The sequence below is a fragment of the Macrosteles quadrilineatus genome, unplaced genomic scaffold (genome assembly GCF_028750875.1).
Source record: "Macrosteles quadrilineatus isolate MER2022 unplaced genomic scaffold, UCM_ALF_1.0 Scaffold_2__2_contigs__length_208266976, whole genome shotgun sequence".
Classification (NCBI taxonomy): Eukaryota; Metazoa; Arthropoda; class Insecta; order Hemiptera; family Cicadellidae; genus Macrosteles; species Macrosteles quadrilineatus.
In genome coordinates this window covers 2,329,969-2,350,508 of record NW_026542595.1, presented here as the reverse complement: position 1 = coordinate 2,350,508, position 20,540 = coordinate 2,329,969, and the positions used below count along the sequence as shown (strand labels likewise).

General features: G+C 37.8%; 1 protein-coding gene across 3 annotated transcripts in view; it reads right to left on the bottom strand.

Annotated features, from left to right (window-relative positions):
• LOC128985645 (probable tRNA (uracil-O(2)-)-methyltransferase) overlaps window positions 1-18,107 on the bottom strand; it is a 51,811-nt gene extending 33,704 nt beyond the window's left edge. Inside the window, exon 1 of one of the 3 annotated variants that reach the window (XM_054405384.1) lies at window positions 17,878-18,107. The gene's annotated coding sequence lies outside the window, so the exon portion shown is untranslated. Of the gene's footprint in view, window positions 1-16,206; window positions 16,740-16,798; window positions 16,893-17,877 lie in introns of those variants that run through there. The other 2 variants (XM_054405383.1, XM_054405382.1) reach the window with 2 other exon arrangements.
• Window positions 18,108-20,540: the final 2,433 nt, after the last annotated feature.

Below are 20,540 nucleotides of genomic sequence, written 5' to 3'. Positions count from 1 at the left end.
AAACTTTGACCTTGGCATGTGCAAAACAGGTGCGGGGTGGTAGGCCGCTATTGCGACTCACACGCCTGACGCCAGTCTCCGGCGTCAACAAAGTTTACGGCGCAACAAGAGGCACAGAGTGTAATCTGCGGTTCACAGAGTTTATATCGATTGCTAAATTAAACTAAATTTAAATCTACTTGATGATAAAGAAATTTTATGCTGGTTTAATGAGTTTTTTAGCACCGTAGTGTTTTGAAAAGACATTCACCTGGGCAGCTAAAAACAAAGTCACCTGGCAATGACTTAGTCGAAGAAATCAAAACATCAAATGCCCGGCAAAGTCTTCAGTTGTACATACCTTAATTAACATTTTATGGTGTTATCTGTAAAAGATAGAGTCTTTGTGCCTAGAAAGATTCAGTTAAGACGTCAGTTAAACCCGCCGATCGCCCTAAGCGATACCATCCAGGCCAGCTACCTAAACCACCCTACCTAATGCACCTAATGCAGACTTAGCCAGTTTTATCGTCATATAAGATTGATAAAAATCTGAATTTTAATAAATTATTCCGAATTGTATCAAAGTATGAGAAAATACTTTGTTCTTTTCCTTTCATTTTGACGTTTAAATAATTTAATTATCTTGAATAGTCCACGAGCAACGACCATGAGCAAATCCCGACATTCTTTTATAAAAACGCCCTAACAGCATTAGAAAACGACAAAATACTACCAACGGTATTAACCAAATGGTTATAGTGCACAAATTAACCTGAACATCCTGAACCATTCAGAATAGCAACGTAAACTTTTCTTTCAGGACCAAAGTCAGAAGATAAGAGAATTGAGAATCGGTGACCTGAGCACTATGATTGGGATTGAAAATTGATCTAACTATTCCAACCTGACATTACATCAAGTTTATTTCTTTTGACACATTTTTTTACTCAGTTGTAGTTTGTTTTGAATTCAGGTGAACCAGACTGAAAATAAAAATAAGCATTCGTTGAATTGGTTGGCTCTGTATATGTTAAGAGGCCTAGGTTAGTGAATTACAGGGTGTGGTTAAAACTGAGGGGAAATGGTTCTAGGGGTAAAAATACAGAGAAAATCAAGAATAACAATTTTTTCAAAATCGCTTTGTTAACCAGATATCCATCATTATTTACGTACAAACATTTGTATCTTTAAATTGATTTAACCCATCTTTATGAAACATTGTATTTATGTTAAGGAAGGTAGAAGAGACCCATGTAAAAAAACTTGCTCCAGTTCAAAATTTTAAAATGGCGGCAATTTTAATTGTTTACATTAATATTACTCAAAAATGGCTGATTTTAAGAAAATATACAAGAACACTTTATTTAGCATTACTGCGCTGCTGCTGACATACATTTTATATGGGGCTACCCTGTTTTCATGTGGTAAAAATTGCAGTTGTATCTTTGTTGATATTACTAGATTCAAATGTGGGGTTCACCATTGGATTTGTTATAAACGTATGGAGGTTTTGATTACGTTATTACATTATTACAAACCCCATTGTTAAAGCATGAAAATGGTCTGAATCAGTTTTTTTTTTTTTTTCTTCGAAGCTACGGTAAGTATTGTGTTTAAATTCAATAAACTTTAAACGTTTGAGAAATATATTTGGACATCGTTAAAAGTACAAACACTAAAACAAAACATTAAATTGTAGCCTACAACTGACTCACAACAGAAAACAATAAATAATTAACCAATGAGCTAGTATTAAAATATAGGAAAATAGAATATTAATAATTGACACTAGATTGAATAATATATCAACTCTCCCTTCTTCATTCTTAGGAAGGATCTGGTCAGTGTGTCTGGTCCATATCACCCAATCCATTGTCCATTTTTATTCTATACATGACGTTGCCCACTCGACTGATGATCTCTCCTTATCTCCACTTTTTTTATGCATAGGCTAGTTCCTTGCTTGCACCTTTTGTCCCACACTGAACTGTCTTCCAATCTTCCTTTGTTCTTTGACTCTAAACCATTCTGTTTTATCTGACATGGCATTTAGTTTATAGTTCGGCCGCTTAGAAAACGACCTGTGCGCTAATGCTAAACCAATGCTGGAGGAGGTCGCTTTCTATGCGGCCGAACTATAGTTCTGATGTCTCTGCCAAACATCATCTTGTATGCAGACATTCCAGTTGTAGAGCTTGGTGCCTTTCTGCTTTGTGACTAAAGCGTCGATCTTTGTTTGTATGTCACCTCTCTCCCCCACCATTGAATTTAGCCCCTTCATCACTGTTTGTACGAATCCATGTTCTGTGACAAATTCCATTTTCTTTCAAACAGTTTTGTAAAGCCATGCTGGTGAATTGTGTCCCATTGTCTGTAACGACTGTCACTGGAAGACCAAACGTTGTAAATAGATGTTGTAGCTTTTTGATACACTATTCTGCTGTAGTAGATTTTGTATGCATTATTTCTAGCCATTTAGTATGGGCATCAATGATGACTAGGAAGTAATTCCCATTCATGGGCCCAAGGAAATCTAAGTGTACTCTCTCCCATGGTCCAGATGGTTCTTCCCAAGGGTGATTCCTGTCTTTTGGAGGTTCATTTTTCTTCTGGGAACATATCTTACAGTTTCTGACCAACTCTTCAATATATATGTCTACATTATTCCAGTACAAATAGCTTCTTGGCATTGCTTTTATTTTTGTCATCCCAAGGTGGCCCACATGTAGTTCTTTGAGTACTTCTTTCTGAAGAGATGAAAGTATCACAACCCTTATACCTCGAAAAACACATCCTTTGTGTAATGTGTACTCGTTGTTGTTTAGTCCCATTGTCTCAAGATCGTCTCCATTTTCAAGGGCTGTCTTGATTTTAGAGAAAAAAGTATCCTTCTTCGTATGTTCTCCAATTGTCTCTTTGGTAAGTGGAAGCATAGATATTTGATTCATCTGAAGTTTTCAATCTTTACCTTCTTCTAACTTTTCTACTGGGAATCTTGAAAGAAAATCTGCATTGGAGTGGTCTGAAGTTTTTCTGTATTCTATTTTATAGTCAACAAACGTGTAGCTAACATTGCAGGTAGGGATTTTGAAGGATGAAAAATAGATACAAGAAGTTTGTTTTCTGTGACAAGAATGAATTTCCTGCCATAGCAGTTGGAAAGAACTTTTTCACACCCCAATAAATGGCAGTCGCTTCTTTATCAATTTGACTGTATTGATTCTCACTTTTACTGAGTGACCTAGATGCAAAGGCAATTGGCTTTTCTGTTCCATCTTTTAGCCGGTGTGAAATTACAGCTCCTAAGCCAGTTGGTGATACATCTGTTGACAGTATTAAAGGTATGACGTATTAAAGGTATTAAAGGTAAATGACGGATTGTAGTGGATTAGAGTTTTGTCTTTGGCAATGTCCATTTTAACAGATTGAAAACTTCTTTCACATTCGTCAGTCCATTCAAATTTCTTGCCCTTCTGTAAGAGTTTGTTCAATGGGTTTAGTTTCTCTGCCAGTTTGGGTATGAACTTATTGTAATAGTTTGCCAGACCTATGAAAGAACGTAATTGGTTGACATCACAAGGTCGCTTTGCTTCAACAATCGCTTTTACCTTTTCAGACCCTTTTTGAAGTCCATTTTCATGAATTGTATGACCTAAGTAAGCAATCCTTTTCTGAAAGAATTTACTTTTCAAAATTCAATCTAATGTCATGTTCCCTTATTTTATCAAGGACTAGCTTCAATCTTCGCACAGTTTCTTCATAATTTGATCCTTGTATGATTATGTCATCAAAGAAGCATTTAACACCGCTAATTCCTTGTAGTATTCTGTCCATGAACCTTTGCCATACTGATTAGCACCAAGGTGCTACCTTAACCCCAAACATCATTCTGTTGACTTTGTAAAGACCGTTTTCAGTAGCCTACTTATAGTTTGCATATTTAAACTTTCCTCGTCCATTTGCATGTGCAGGTAAGCATTGCTTATGTCCAAGGTACAAAATAGCTTCCCTCCATTCATTTTCCGCGAAAATGTCCTCTATCCTAGATATTGGATGTTTGTCGTCTTGTATCACTTGCACCGAGCTCAACACGCCTCTAGTGCGGGGGACGGGATGCACTGAGCTCAACACGCCTCTAGTGCGGGGGACGGGATGCACCGAGCTCAACACGCTAGTGCTGGGGAACGGGAAGCACCGAGCTCAACACACCTCTAGTGCTGGGGAACGGGATGCACCGAGCTCAACACGCTAGTGCTGGGGAACGGGAAGCACCGAGCTCAACACACCTCTAGTGCTGGGGGACGGGATGCACCGAGCTCAACACGCCTCTAGTGCTAGGGGACGGGATGCACCGAGCTCAACACGTCTCTAGTGCTGGGGGACGGGATGCACCGAGCTCAACACGCTAGTGCTGGGGAACGGGATGCACCGAGCTCAACACGCCTCTAGTGCGGGGAACGGGATGCACCGAGCTCAACACACCTCTAGTGCTGGGGAACGGGATGCACCGAGCTCAACACGCCTCTAGTGCGGGGAACGGGAAGCACCGAGCTCAACACGCCTCTAGTGCGGGGGTAGGGACCCACCGGTGGCGCCTACCGGCGGGGGCGGATCCGGGAGCCCAACTGACGAAGTCCCCCAAGGATGCTCCTTATATAGGGCCAGAAAGTGCTTGGAGGGTGGGGGGAAGTACCCAGTACCAGCCACCCGGCGAAAGTACTGGGCACTTTTCCCTCAGCACTTTCCCTCAGTACTTTTCCCTCATGTCACCGAGTACCTTTCCTGGTGTTTACCTCAGGTCTTCTGAAAAACTTCATTACAACCCTATCACGTAAGTCCTTAGAGCAGAGTTTATTTCCTCATGCGCTATTGTCAAACTGTGTGTGTATATTTTATAGGCCTAGATACAAAATTATAAACATGTTTAAATGTATTATTTCATTTATAATTATTATCAAATATATTTTGTTTACATGTATATGTATAATTGTATTATTGCGGAACAAAACTCCGCACGCGCCCCCTCTCGTAACATACCTTTATACTAGAAAGTTGCTCAATATTATTATTTGAAATATTACTCACATATAGTTAAACAAATAATGTTATTAATGAAGAAATTAGGTTTCTATGGTTATTCAACATTTACATAACAAGTAAAATGGGTATAATTTATGCCATTTAGTGTTGTGGATAGTGATGTAAAATACCCGGGTATTTAAAACTCAACCCAGGTAAACACCCAAAGTCCATAAATACCTGGGTATTTTGGGTATTTATAAAATCGATTAAAATTCATTTATATTTACCCCTAAATATGTTATTGTTATCATAACATGATAAATTAGGATAGTCTATAACACCTTTTACAGTAACTTGAAGCTTAACTAGTACCTTATATTATTTAATGATTTCACACTTTTTTTTAATAGGCTAATTCATAAAGTTTCTAAATAAGCATGGGGTTTCGTGTCTTAAATCGAGTGACATAAGTAAAATTTAACTTAGGCCTACTAAAAAGTAGTATATTAAAAAAGGCTGTGGCTATTTCAATTTTTATCATTTTATAAATTTATAACCAATTAAATAACATAAACAAAAAAATGTTTTAATTTATAAATATCCAGGAATTGTTGGGTATTTATGATGCAATAAAAACAGTTGAACTTGCCATGAATAGTTTGATTAGCAATAAAACAAGCCTGTGATGCTACCTGGGATAGAGAATCCTAGAAACTAAACACTCCCTATGAAATGAAATCAAGACAATGCCTCATCAGAGAAATAGTGAACCTACACCTACTTCTAGTGTTATTAAATTATGATAGTTAAAATTTTTATTGTATAAATGGCTTGGAAGGCTAGACAGACCTAAGGCCTGATTGACATAGGCAGAATGAATGGCAGAATACTAAAAGTAATTAAACTTTTCTGTGTTACCGCTTGGTTGGAAACAATAATATATATTTGGATAAACCTACTAAAAAAATGTAGGTCTACCTCCTGTTTTTTGGTCTAACTTAATATAATTTTGAAAGATTTATTGTGCTATAGATTCAAATGTTTTGTATCACTTTATAAGTTTATGAAATTAGTTTTTTTTTTTATACCATTGATAACAACAAAAGATCTAGAAAAAAATATTATTAAATCCTGCCATCCTACAGCAGGAGTGCCCACAAGGGAGGGCTGTGATGCAGACTGTGTCATTGAAATTCTTGGGGGGGGGGGTTGCAAAAAATTCAAATGGGGGGGGGTGGCTAAAGTTAATTGCAACAGTGGTCAACGTGATGAGAATCAAAAATATATTACGAAGTCACCAGATAGAAAGTCGATTAATTAATGATAGTAGTTATATTATTGAATTCAATTAGTTAAAACAGGATAGTTTTAAGATAGTTAGTTAGTTTTAGGATAGTTTAGGATTCGTGTAGGAAATTATTATTCAAGTTTAGCTAGACGTGAGATCTAAGAGGGAGGGCACGGAATGGCTCAGAATCAGAATTGATACACACAGAATCAGACATTAGACATTATTTATTCGCACATAACATTCTTTTAGATGTGATAACATATAGAACAGGTGCATTGTCAAAATTGAGCCTAGACTAGAAAAATACAAAGTACAAAGTAACAGGAAAAAATACCTAGCCAAATAATGTTAATACAGTACAGTAGTTAAGAAAATTAAAAACAAAAAATAAACTCAAGGGATGGTTATAAAATTCTTCTAGTTTATAAAACGCACGTTCAAGGAGTCCATTTTTCAATGTTTCTTGAAACTTGTTTGAACTCATTATTTTATAATATACCGGTAGTTTATTATACATTTTTAAACCTGCATACAAAGGACTTTTTTCAAATAAGGTCAAACGGTGATTTGGTAATCTGAAAATTGTTTCGTTTCTTGTACTATAGTTGTGTGTGAATTTGATTTAATCCGGGAGGTTATTTTTTATATTGTGTATGTAGTTTAATAATTCAAATATGTATAGTCCTGTGAGTGTTTGGATTTTTTAATTTTGAAAATGTAATTTACAAGGACTTCTGGGGTGGGAATTAGTCATAATTTGGATGATTCTTTTCTGAAGTCTGAAAAAAGTTTTTGCATCAGTTGCCTGTCCCCACAAAATCACACCATACCTCAAGATGGATTCTACATAGGCATGATAAACCATTTTAAGTACTTCAATGGTGACACATTCTTTCAAGTGGACAAAGACAGATGATGCAGATCTAATTTTTTTCTTTATAACATCTAGATGCACCTTCCAGTTAATATTTTCATCTAGATGAATGCCTAGGAATTTTTTATCTTTGCCTCTTTAACTGAGCCTGGAAAACTTATCTTTCTATATAAATAAAATTAGAGTTTTATAAGTCACCTCAATTTAAGGAATTTTTCATTTGCCAGAATATCTACATAGCGTTCGTAGCCTCTGCTTAACGAATTGTCTTTGTCTTTCTCTTGACATAACGACCCCCTCTCCCACATTATCGTTTTGGAAACATCACAGCTCCTTTGATGAAATGAAATGGAAAAATGATTTCAACTTCAACGCTTGCGCCAACAATCGTCTGCTCCGTTTTATACTTATGTCTACTGTGGGCTATAATACAACAGATATTTTCAGATACAACAGCTGGGGAATTATGACGATATAATGCTTAGTAATGCTTAGTGCTGTGATTGAGTGATTAGTAGCCATGGTAACTTTAGTAAGGCTGTGATTGGGCAATGAGTAGGCCTAAATATGGAGACTTGTTGAACTTGTGTATGAATTGAAGAGAAACCTAATAAAGAACAGAAGAACAAAGAAAATGAATAACAAGATTGTTCTCATTACATTCTTTTTCAAGAGTGTTTTTGTTATCTCGAAATAATTTATACACTTTTTTATGACCTATCTATCAATTCCGATGCTGTGATACAGCACTTACCGGTAGCCTATCCGTCTATCATGAGCAGTAGCTTATAACACTTTCTAAGGTTTAATATTTTACGTTATTTATAACAATGCAGTGTTTATTAGTTGAGTTTGAGTTAGCTATAATTTTAAACGTTGCCGTTTGTGCAACTGAACCAAGATAAATGATTTGAAATGTCATTATTGCACAATAATAATGATTGTACAATATTGAATTTCGTTGATAAAAATGCAAATCGTGACGTTTACCAACAACATTTAGTTAGCCAAGGAAGGAGTTAGCCAAGTCTCTTTTAATGAGTTTGGCATCTGTTTTTATACTATATTGGATTAACCGTATTTTTCACTATCCCCCCCCCCCCCCCCCTATTAACTCAGGTAATCGAGTATCCACACAATAGTGTAAAGTATTTTAGCCTATGCTACTTGATTGTATTTTAACGAGCTTGTCAACAAAGTGTTCTGTGCTAAGTCGCGGTGTAGCTGGACGTGTCTGTACCACGCGTTATCATCTAGGCTCTATCACAGCAGTTGAGCCATTCCGTGCCCTCCCTCTTAGATCTCACGTCTAGCTAACCTTGAGTAATAATTTCCTACACGAATCCTAAAGTATCCTAAAATCCTGTTTAAACTAATTGAATTCAATAATATAACTACTATCATTAATTAATCGACTTTCTATCTGGTGACTTCGTATATTTTTGATTCTCATCACGTTGACCACCACTATTGCAATTAACTTTAGCCACCCCCCCCCCCCCATTTGAATTTTTTGCAACCCCCCCCCCCAAGAATTTCAATGACACAGTCTGCATCACAGCCCCCCCCTTGTGGGCACTCCTGCTGTAGGATGGCAGGATTTAATAATATTTTTTTCTAGATCTTTTGTTGGTATCAATGGTATAAAAAAAACTAATTTCATAAACTTGTGATACAAAACATTTGAATCTATAGCACAATAAATCTTTCAAAATTATATTAACCCTTTGAGTGCCAACGTCCGGGGAACGTTTTTAAAACGAGCCAAAAGTGCCGACGTCCGGCCGACCGGACGTTTTTAGAACGAGCCAAAAGTGCCAACGTCCGGCTGACCGGACGTTTCGTAATGATCGAACAGTTGTCATAACAACCGAATGGATACTCGGATTCTTTTAACCCATATATTAACATTGAGTCGAAAGTTACTAGATGCAATACATCGATTTTCGTTGGTAGAAATATCGAAAATTCGATTTTTACGAAATTTTAACATAAAAATCGCCAGATCGCGCTCGGCATTTTTAGCACGACCTTCGGGAAAAATCATCGGCATTTTTTGAGCGTTACTTTTATTTCTCGCCTGGCACTCTTAGGGGCGGTTTGGGAGCTCGGTATTAGCGCTAGTCCGCGACTAAATCCGGATATTTCCGGTATTTTAGGCTGCCGCCTCGAAAACGGGTTTGTGAGCTCGGGATCAGTAAGGCGCGCGCCTAACTTGTGCAGGGATAATCTCGCGCCTAAATATTGTTGGTTTGGGAGTCAAGTAGACTTAGGCGCCAGCCTAAGAGATAGTCTCGGTGGGTTTGGGAGACCAATTTCGGGACTAAGTGATATGTTTTCGTCATAAAAATCAGTGAGTTTAGTCCCCAACTTTAGTCCTGCCAGGGGGCAGGTCTAAGTCGACATCATGCCGGTATTAGCTCATTAGCAAGTTAATTGATTACATATTAAGTAAAAGAATGTTATATTAAAATTCGTTATCAAATTCCGAACAATTTCATTACCCTCAAAGTATATTTGATAAAAGTTTTTTTTTATGTTTCTGTTGTTCAAAATTTAAAAAAAAATCTCGCGGGAAGTAATTTAACGAAATATTATTTTGTTTTTGTTTTTACTGTTAACTTCAATAAAATATGGAGCCTGAATAGAATTTATTTCAACTGACAGTTTGGTTATAAGCACCCGTGCCTTAATTATAAATATTTTATTAGCTAGAAAAAAATTAGTTACCACGTACATACCCCCCCCCCCACTCGCCCCCTACGAAAGAGTGAAGAGGTAATAAACAAAACATAAAAAACTGCAAATAGCTCACAGTCATTTTCGTTTTCTTTTTATTGAGTTGTGATTGAGCTCAGTTTAGTGTCATTGACTAGTGCTAGTTACATCGAAATGTAGTACCTAGATTGTTTGGAGTATAAGAAAATAAATACAGTATATCAATAATCCCGCCACAGAAAACCTACAGAAAAGCGAATATCCAATAATCTAACAGGACTTTCAATTAAATTTATTTAAATATTTAGGTTTAACAAGTAACTAAAACTACCTACGTGTAGGTATGCTACTACAGGGAAGGCAATGAAGTGTGTTTTTTACCAAAATATTAAGAGCTTTATAAAAAATAAATTAATTTGCCAAGTTTCATAAAAATATATCCATAAACGACCACACTAGAACAATTAACTTATTCTCCATAAGAATCACATGGGAATTTAAAATTTAAAATTTTACCAATAGTCTCTGTAGCCAATAACCGTACAAAACATTATAAGATATTAATTTGTTTGTTATACTCTTTGAAATACTCTTTACTCTTTGAAATATTTTAAAGACAATGATTTATGTTATAGGGGTTAAAATTGAGAAAAAAACTATTTTTATCCTATACTCCGGATTCCCTTGGTCTGATCATGCTGGTTCGCGAAGTCATTAAGGAGAATCGCGCCTAACACTTTCATGCCAAATTTTATCAAAATCAGACAAATTTACTCAAGTTATCACGTTTATGGACGTATATATAATACATTTATATATAGGCTATACATATATAAAATTTTGAACGAACAGTGTTTTTGGCCTCTAGGGACATCAAAATGGAAAAGTTTATCGGTCCCGGAAATAAGTGCTACCTACGGTAATAGATACTTCCCTAGGAAAATTGGATACAAGAGTGTCATGTAAAAAAAGATTTTTAGCCACACTACATTATTTTGACGAACTTCCCACGCAAGGATTTAGTCCAGAAAACAGCTGTTTGCCGCCAGCTTATTCAAATGGGGTTTCATTGCGTAATACTGTTCTGCAATGAGTTTTACCGGACACCAATCTGCTGATTATACTGTATTTGCGTGGCAATGATTGGTTATAAACAAAAACATAACCTCTCTTAGAGGTTATGACTGGTGATGTTTAGTCCTTTAGTTGGTGGAAATATATAAGGGTTTCTACGAATTAAGTAGTATGGCGTAAACTATCGTACGTAACTCGTCCAAAATGTGTTTACCGTACTTGTATGGTAATCCCGTACACGACTTCGTCTCGCACGGGAACGACCACACTCGTCCGGTAAACACTTATTTTCAGGACTAGTAACGTAATATACTATTAAATTGACAACAATTTTTTCTAAGTACTGTATTAAAAGATTTTTTTACATTTACCTTGGCTTCAGACAATCATAACCTCCGCAATTACTTTTTATTATTTTTTTTTGTCAATACCCCTATATTATACTGGGAAATTACTGTTTAATTTTGAGCTTTTTATTGCATGAAACCGAGTTTCCGATGTTAATATTATGTTGCTCTGTACGTATTTATAAGGTGTAGTACTTAAAAGACAACTAGTAGTACTTAAGGACAACTGATTAAATAATTATAAATCGTAAAGTGAAAATAAAGTTAGATCTTAAAAGAATTTAATATAAACAATTACGGTTCTTCAGTCATTGCGATGTAAAACAACGATCTTACAAAACTACATTTTTGCAATGGTACAATGCAGAAACATACACCATAGTCTACTAATTAGCCACCATTGATATACCACGATTAAATAGTAGACCTATCCATCTTCAATAAGTGTTCATCTTTTGTTGTTGTCAACGGTAACGGGTTCTGCAATGGCCGTTGCCAACGTCAAAACCTGAATTACCCGCGATTCCCTGTCCATCTAGCCGCGCTGCAACTTAGGCGCGACTATACTTGATCTACGACCATTTCAACTTAGGCGCGAGCTCCCAAGCCTGGTTTCTGGTCCGGGGACTAAAGTTAGGCGCGTCCAACACTAGGCGCGTACTAGCTGGGCTCGAGCTCCCAAACCGCCCCTTAGGGTTAAGATAGACCAAAAAACAGGAGGTAGGCCTACATTTTTTTAGTAGATTTATCCAAATATATATTATTGTTTCCAACCAAGCGGTAACACAGAAAAGTTTAATTACTTTTAGTATTCTGCCATTCATTCTGCCTATGTCAATCAGGCCTTAGGTCTGTCTAGCCTTCCAAGCCATTTATAGAAAAAAACTTTAATTATCATAATTTAATAACACTAGAAGTAGGTTTAGGTTCACTGTTTCTCTGATGAGGCATAGTCTTGATTTCATTTCATAGGGAGTGTTTAGTTTCTAGGATTCTCTATCCCAGGTAGCATCACAGGCTTGTTTTATTGCTAATCAAACTATTCATGACATGTTCAACTGTTTTTATTGCATCATAAATACCCAACAATTCCTGGATATTTATAAATTAAAACATTTTTTTGTTTATGTTATTTAATTGGTTATAAATTTATAAAAATTGAAATAGCCACAGCCTTTTTTAATATACTATATTTTAGTAGGCCTAAGTTAAATTTAACTGATCTCACTCGATTTAAGACACGAAACCCCATGCTTATTTAGAAACTTTATGTATTAGCCTATTAAAAAAAAGTGTGAAATCATTAAATAAAAGGTACTAGTTAAGCTTCAAGTTACTGTAAAAGGTGTTATAGACTATCCTAATTTATCATGTTATGATAACAATAACATATTTAGGGGTAAATATAAATGAATTTTAATCGATTTTATAAATACCCAAAATACCCAGGTATTTATGGACTTTGGGTGTTTACCCGGGTAAATACCCAGGGTATTTACCTTGAGTTTTAAATACCCGGGTATTTTACATCACTATCCACAACACTAAATGGCATAAATTATACCCGTTTTACTTGTTATGTAGGCGTAATGTTCAATAACCATAGAAACCTAATTTCTTAATTAATAACAACTAGGCCCTATATGTGAGTAATATTTCAAATAATAATATTGAGCAACTTTCTAGTATAAAGGTATGTTACGAGAGGGGGCGCGTGCGGAGTTTTGTTCCGCAATAATACAATTATACATATACATGTAAACAAAATATATTTGATAATAATTATAAATGAAATAATACATTTAAACATGTTTATAATTTTGTATCTAGGCCTATAAAATATACACACACAGTTTGACAATAGCGCATGAGGAAATAAACTCTGCTCTAAGGACTTACGTGATAGGGTTGTAATGAAGTTTTTCAGAAGACCTGAGGTAAACACCAGGAAAGGTACTCGGTGACATGAGGGAAAAGTACTGAGGGAAAGTGCTGAGGGAAAAGTGCCCAGTACTTTCGCCGGGTGGCCGGTACTGGGTACTTCCCCCCACCCTCCAAGCACTTTCTGGCCCTATATAAGGAGCATCCTTGGGGGACTTCGTCAGTTAAGCCTCCAGGCACGCCCCCGCCGGTAGGCGCCACCGGTGGGTCCCTTCCCCCGCACTAGAGGCGTGTTGAGCTCGGTGCTTCCCGTGAGCTCGGTGCTTCCCGTGAGCTCGGTGCTTCCCGTTCCCCGCACTAGAGGCGTGTTGAGCTCGGTGCATCCCGTTCCCCAGCACTAGAGGCGTGTTGATCTCGGTGCTTCCCGTTCCCCAGCACTAGAGGCGTGTTGAGCTCGGTGCATCCCGTCCCCCGCACTAGAGGCGTGTTGAGCTCGGTGCATCCCGTCCCCTACACTAGAGGCGTGTTGAGCTCGGTGCATCCCGTCCCCCGCACAAGAGGCGTGTCGAGCTCGGTGCATCCCGTCCCCAGCCCTAGAGGCGTGTTGAGCTCGGTGCTTCCCGTTCCCCAGCACTAGAGGCGTGTTGAGCTCGGTGCTTCCCGGTCCCCCGCACTAGAGGCGTGTTGAGCTCGGTGCTTCCCGTTCCCCAGCACTAGAGGCGTGTTGAGCTCGGTGCATCCCGTCCCCCAGCACTAGAGGCGTGTTGAGCTCGGTGCTTCCCGTCCCCGCACTAGAGGCGTGTTGAGCTCGGTGCATCCCGTCCCTGCACTAGAGGCGTGTTGAGCTCGGTGCATTCCGTTCCCGTACTAGAGGCGTGTTGAGCCCGGTACATTCCGTTCTGGCACTAGAGGCGTGTTGAGCCCGGTGCAGCTGGTTGGCGTGTTGAGCCCCAGCATCCGTTTTATTTCAGTTTAAGTCCCCGGTGGCCAATGGAGCTGCCTCCCGGGACCATGAATCCGCCTGGAGGGGGATTAAGAGGCCCACCTCCACTATGTAAGAAGAGTGCCGTCTAGGAGAGAGGACAGTCGAAATCCGTCAGCGTTACTGGCGACATCGCGAGGAGCTGCTGCGCTTGGGACAGCGATCCGCCCAGCACTTCTCGGTCAGTCTGCATCCGACAGTGGGACAGGCGACCTCGTAAGGAGCTGCTGCGTCTGGGCTCTTGTTGTTGAGCCGCCCAGCACTTTTCGAGACAGAGGAGTCTACGTCCGACAGCGACTGGTGGCATCGTGTGAAGCTGCTGCGTTTGGGCTCTGGTTGGTGAGCCGCCCAGCACTTCCCGAGACGGAGCCAGTTAGAGGACTGCAGGAGCTGAGAGAAGAGGACTGCAGGAGCCGAGAGAAGAGGACTGCAGGAGCCGAGAGAAGAGGACTGCAGGAGCTGAGGAGAGGACTTCAGGAGCCGAGAGAAGGAGAGGACTGCAGGAGCCGAGAGGGGAGGACTGCAGGAGCCGAGAGATAAGGTCTGCAGGAGCAGAGAGAAGAAGTCTGCAAGAGCCGTCCGTGGTGACAGGACTTCCAAAGACTGGGCTTTGTCAAGAGATACAAAGATAAACTGTAAATATTGTATATAGATTCTAGAATTAATCCTGAGGTAATAAATGTGTCATAATCCATGCAAGTGTTCAGTCAATCTGAGTCCTGAAAATCCCCGAAAAGGTCTGATAGCTGTACAAAGGTAAAAACTTGAGAAAGTACGTCACAGGGTGCACGCGGAGTAAACCTCCGCAAACTGACACCACGTCACTGAATTGCAACTGACAACAAAATGATGAGGAATTCAGGGGTAAAAATAGTTTAGGGGCATTCCCAGGATGAAGTCCGTGAAGTGTAGAGCCGGGCACGACTGCCATTATGCCATTATGCATATTTATATTAACAAAAACTACAAGTGCGGAGGAAAACTCCCGCAAGTGCCTCCTCGAGGGTTAAACACTTTTTACCTCGGGCACTTTTGGGGGAAACGACTATTTTTCACCCTGTGAAAATCGCGTTTTAACTTAACATCGCAAAAAGCGCTAGAAATCAATGATTTTTGGGGCTTGAAATTTTTTTTTTACTTTTTATGTGTTTTTCTTATTATTTAGTCCATTTCAAACACTTTTTGGCAAATGTCGTTTTAACCCAGAAAACCAGGTTGAAAGATTTTAAAAAATAGCATGTGCCAAAAATTACCCATTTTTGGTATAGGCCTACCCTAAGTTAAACCAAATTATGCCTAAATATAATCCAACCTAACTTATTTTGACCTAATATAATACAGGCCTAATCTAATCTAACCTAACCTAACCAAACCTAACCCATGCTTAAGTTAGCAAAGTGTAAAAAATGACCGATTTAGGGTAAACCAAGGCTATGAAGGGTTAGGTTAAGTTAGGTTAGGATAGGTTAGGTTAAGTAAGATTAGTATTAGGTTATTGACACATTTAATGGCCAAATGTGCCAATATTTAGAGATTTTTAATGCTTTTTGCGATTTTTGATTGCGTTTTCGGGGTGAAATAAGTTAGGTGTTTGCCAAAAAAGTGCAAGAGGAAAAAGTGTTCGAAATTGCCTAAATAAAAAATACCATTTACTTAAAGTAGGCCTACTGGTAGTAAAATTTTTTTAAAAAGCCTAAATTGCTGATTTCTATCATTTTTCTCGATTTGCAAAAGCGATGTTCAGGGTGAAATAAAATAGGCCTAGTCTAATTTTAGCAGATAACTTAAGGCGGGTACACTTCCATGTCTGTTGGCACAAACAACCAAATGAGTAACTTAATATCGATCGATATATCGTTTGGTTAGTTATGTAAGGTTAACCTAACCTTCGATTTGATAGATTGATGATATATCGAATTAAACAATTGAATAATCAATATTACTCATTCGGTTGATTGTGCCAACAGATATGGAAGTGTACCCGATAAGGCAAACAATGCAATATAACATAGGCCTAAGTAGTATGAGCTATTACCTAGATCCCCACTAGTTTTCCACATGTTGCTTGCACAATGAGCGTAGCAACTAAGTTTAGTCTTCCACTTTTTGTTGTAAACTTTTTATTCATTTTATGTTGTTTGTTGTTGTATACTTTCTTTGATCTTTGATCTTTACCGACATAAAAAATCACTGTAGCCTATTTTGTAGAAAGAGCAACTTACTAGTGGAAAACTTAGTGAAAGACTTTGGTGCAAACGCGGCTATAGGCCTAGTCTTAATCAATCCCATGTACAGCCTCAAAATTGATTGATTGCAGGATTATCAACGCACTGCCTATTTCAGACAATACTTCACAATAACCTAAAGTTGTCTGTGAGTAATATGGTATTTTGCACGAATACTAGAAAAGTATTTTTCGTGGTACTTTGTATTAGGTACCGTAGATCAGTTGTCCAATGCATATGCCTTGTCACAAATTACACATTGATTACAGTGGTTGTTTCTCTATTAGCTATGCCTTAAATACACATACAACCATAATAACTAATTAACCAAAGCTACGATCATGTTATTTCATGTTACTTAAATTAATGTCATGTAAATATCATCGATATGATGTTTGTTACCTTTAGTTCATTAGTTGTAGTTTGTTTGTTTGTTGTCGTTAAGTTGGTTGAGGAGTGAGGACAGAGGACATGGAGCATGCATGCGTGAGGTTGGGTTGAGTGGTTTTGAGGTTAGACTCCGTTCCGTTATTGTATTTGTATGTTATCGTTATCTATTTTTTTTTTTTTTTTTTTTTTTGTAAACGACGTAGCAGCATGCTGAGCGATTATCTAGGCATCGGCGTTGATGTAGGCCTATACAGGGTGAGTTTTAATTGTCCCCCCCCCAACTTTTTTTCTACATTTTTTCAAATATCAATCCCAGACCACTTCTAAACATTGTTGGGTAGTAAGTACTTAATTTTGACAAGGTGGTCATTTCCGGCCGCCATCTTGGATCCGCCATATTGGATGCAAAATATTTTTTTTCAAATGTAAAGGTGGGGAAGTGTACCCGATAAGGCAAACAATGCAATATAACATAGGCCTAAGTAGTATGAGCTATTACCTAGATCCCCACTAGTTTTCCACATGTTGCTTGCACAATGAGCGTAGCAACTAAGTTTAGTCTTCCACTTTTTGTTGTAAACTTTTTATTCATTTTATGTTGTTTGTTGTTGTAAACTTTCTTTGATCTTTGATCTTTAACGACATAAAAAATCACTGTAGCCTATTTTGTAGAAAGAGCAACTTACTAGTGGAAAACTTAGTGAAAGACTTTGGTGCAAACGCGGCTATAGGCCTAGTCTTAATCAATCCCATGTACAGCCTCAAAATTGATTGATTGCAGGATTATCAACGCACTGCCTATTTCAGACAATACTTCACAATAACCTAAAGTTGTCTGTGAGTAATATGGTATTTTGCACGAATACTAGAAAAGTATTTTTCGTGGTACTTTGTATTAGGTACCGTAGATCAGTTGTCCAATGCATATGCCTTGTCACAAATTACACATTGATTACAGTGGTTGTTTCTCTATTAGCTATGCCTTAAATACACATACAACCATAATAACTAATTAACCAAAGCTACGATCATGTTATTTCATGTTACTTAAATTAATTTCATGTAAATATCATCGATATGATGTTTGTTACCTTTAGTTCATTAGTTGTAGTTTGTTGTCGTTAAGTTGGTTGAGGAGTGAGGACAGAGGACATGGAGCATGCATGCGTGAGGTTGGGTTGAGTGGTTTTGAGGTTAGACTCCGTTCCGTTATTGTATTTGTATGTTATCGTTATCTATTTTTTTTTGTTTTTGTAAACGACGTAGCAGCATGCTGAGCGATTATCTAGGCATCGGCGTTGATGTAGGCCTATACAGGGTGAGTTTTAATTGTCCCCCCCCCAACTTTTTTCTACATTTTTTCAAATATCAATCCCAGACCACTTCTAAACATTGTTGGGTAGTAAGTACTTAATTTTGACAAGGTGGTCATTTCCGGCCGCCATCTTGGATCCGCCATATTGGATGCAAAATATTTTTTCAAATGTAAAGGTGGGGTTGTGACCCATCATTTCGAACTACATTTCTACCCTGATTACAATGCCGCAAACCGTTTTTAAAAATCTTGATTCATTCCAAAGTTATGAGGGATTTTTAAAACTTTATTTTTAGCCCATTTTAACATTGTGCATTTAAAAACTAAGACCATAATCTCAAAATAGTGCTAGATAAAGATAAGTAAACACTACCAGTCATTGTCGACCTATTTTCACTTGGTTATGACAGATGTATTTTATTCGGCCGCCATCTTGGATCCGCCATTTTGAAATGTGATATATTATTTTAAATATGAAGGGGGTGTTGTGACCCACCATTTCAGATTACTTTTTTAAGCTGAACTCAATTCCATGATCCGTTTTTCATTTTTAAATTTTGATTTTGAAATATTGACATTTTTAACAAAAAATTTGCAATATATCATAAATAAAAGTTGATAACAAAAAATGGATTGCGGCATTGAATTTGGCTTAAAAAAGTAGTTCGAAATGATGGGTCACAACACCCCCTTCATATTTAAAATAAGTTATCACTTTTAAAAATGGCGGATCCAAGATGGCGGCCGAATAAAATACATCTGTCATAACCAAGTGAAAATAGGTCAACAATGTCTAATGTCTGGTAGTGTTTACTTATCTGTATCTAGCACTATTTTGAGATTATGGTCTTAGTTTGTAAATGCACAATGTTAAAATGGGCTAAAAATAAAGTTTTAAAAAGCCCTCATAACTTTGGAATGAATCAAGATTTTTAAAAACGGTTTGCGGCATTGTAATCAGGGTAGAAATGTAGTTCGAAATGATGGGTCACAACCCCACCTTTACATTTGAAAAAAATATTTTGCATCCAATATGGCGGATCCAAGATGGCGGCCGGAAATGACCACCTTGTCAAAATTAAGTACTTACTACCCAACAATGTTTAGAAGTGGTCTGGGATTGATATTTGAAAAAATGTAGAAAAAATAAGTTGGGGGGGACAATTAAAACTCACCCTGTATAGGCCTACATCAACGCCGATGCCTAGATAATCGCTCAGCATGCTGCTACGTCGTTTACAAAAACAAAAAAAAAATAGATAACGATAACATACAAATACAATAACGGAACGGAGTCTAACCTCAAAACCACTCACCCCAACCTCACGCATGCATGCTCCATGTCCTCTGTCCTCACTCCTCAACCAACTTAACAACAACAAACTACAACTAATGAACTAAAGGTAACAACTAACAACATCATATCGATGATATTTACATGAAATTAATTTAAGTAACATGAAATAACATGATCGTAGCTTTGGTTAATTAGTTATTATGGTTGTATGTGTATTTAAGGCATAGCTAATAGAGAAACAACCACTGTAATCAATGTGTAATTTGTGACAAGGCATATGCATTGGACAACTGATCTACGGTACCTAATACAAAGTACCACGAAAAATACTTTTCTAGTATTCGTGCAAAATACCATATTACTCACAGACAACTTTAGGGGTTGTGCCACCTTTACATTTTAAATAGTATATTTCGTACCTAGGGCCGAAAATGAGGTTTTGCCGGCTCGAGATAGTTTTTAAGTTCGAGACGAAGTCGAGAACTTAAATCGATCGAGAGCTGCAAAACCATTTCGGTCCGTGGTTCGAACGCTATTTTTCACCACTCTATTTCCTATTACCACTATTCACCACTATAATAATGCACACTGATAGTCAACACAACTACAACTTTAAGGTTATGTGAAGAAATAATTTGAGGAATCAGCAAAAATAAAAATAAATAGTTGCTAGGCAACAGTGACAAAATTCTATTGCAATGCTATGGATTTTGATTGTGTATTTAAAATGCATTCATTAAGTAAGTAAGCGGACAGCTGATTTTGCGGCCCCGGCCTGTAAAAACCTGCTCGGTCCCCAAATTACGATGACAGCTGGCATGGCCAGCAAAACGTAACTTTCAGCCACCAATTAACGTATGTAATACAGCCAAAAACATCATAGTGTGGTGAAAAAAATATTTTGCATCCAATATGGCGGATCCAAGATGGCGGCCGGAAATGACCACCTTGTCAAAATTAAGTACTTACTACCCAACAATGTTTGGAAGTGGTCAGGGATTGATATTTGAAAAAATGTAGAAAAAAGTGGGGGGGGGGGACAATTAAAACTCACCCTGTATAACAATTGTGTGAACCTGGCAATAACTCAGCAATAATTAGTGTGCGCGCCTTATAAAAGCTAAAAGGCGTTTCCTGGCCGT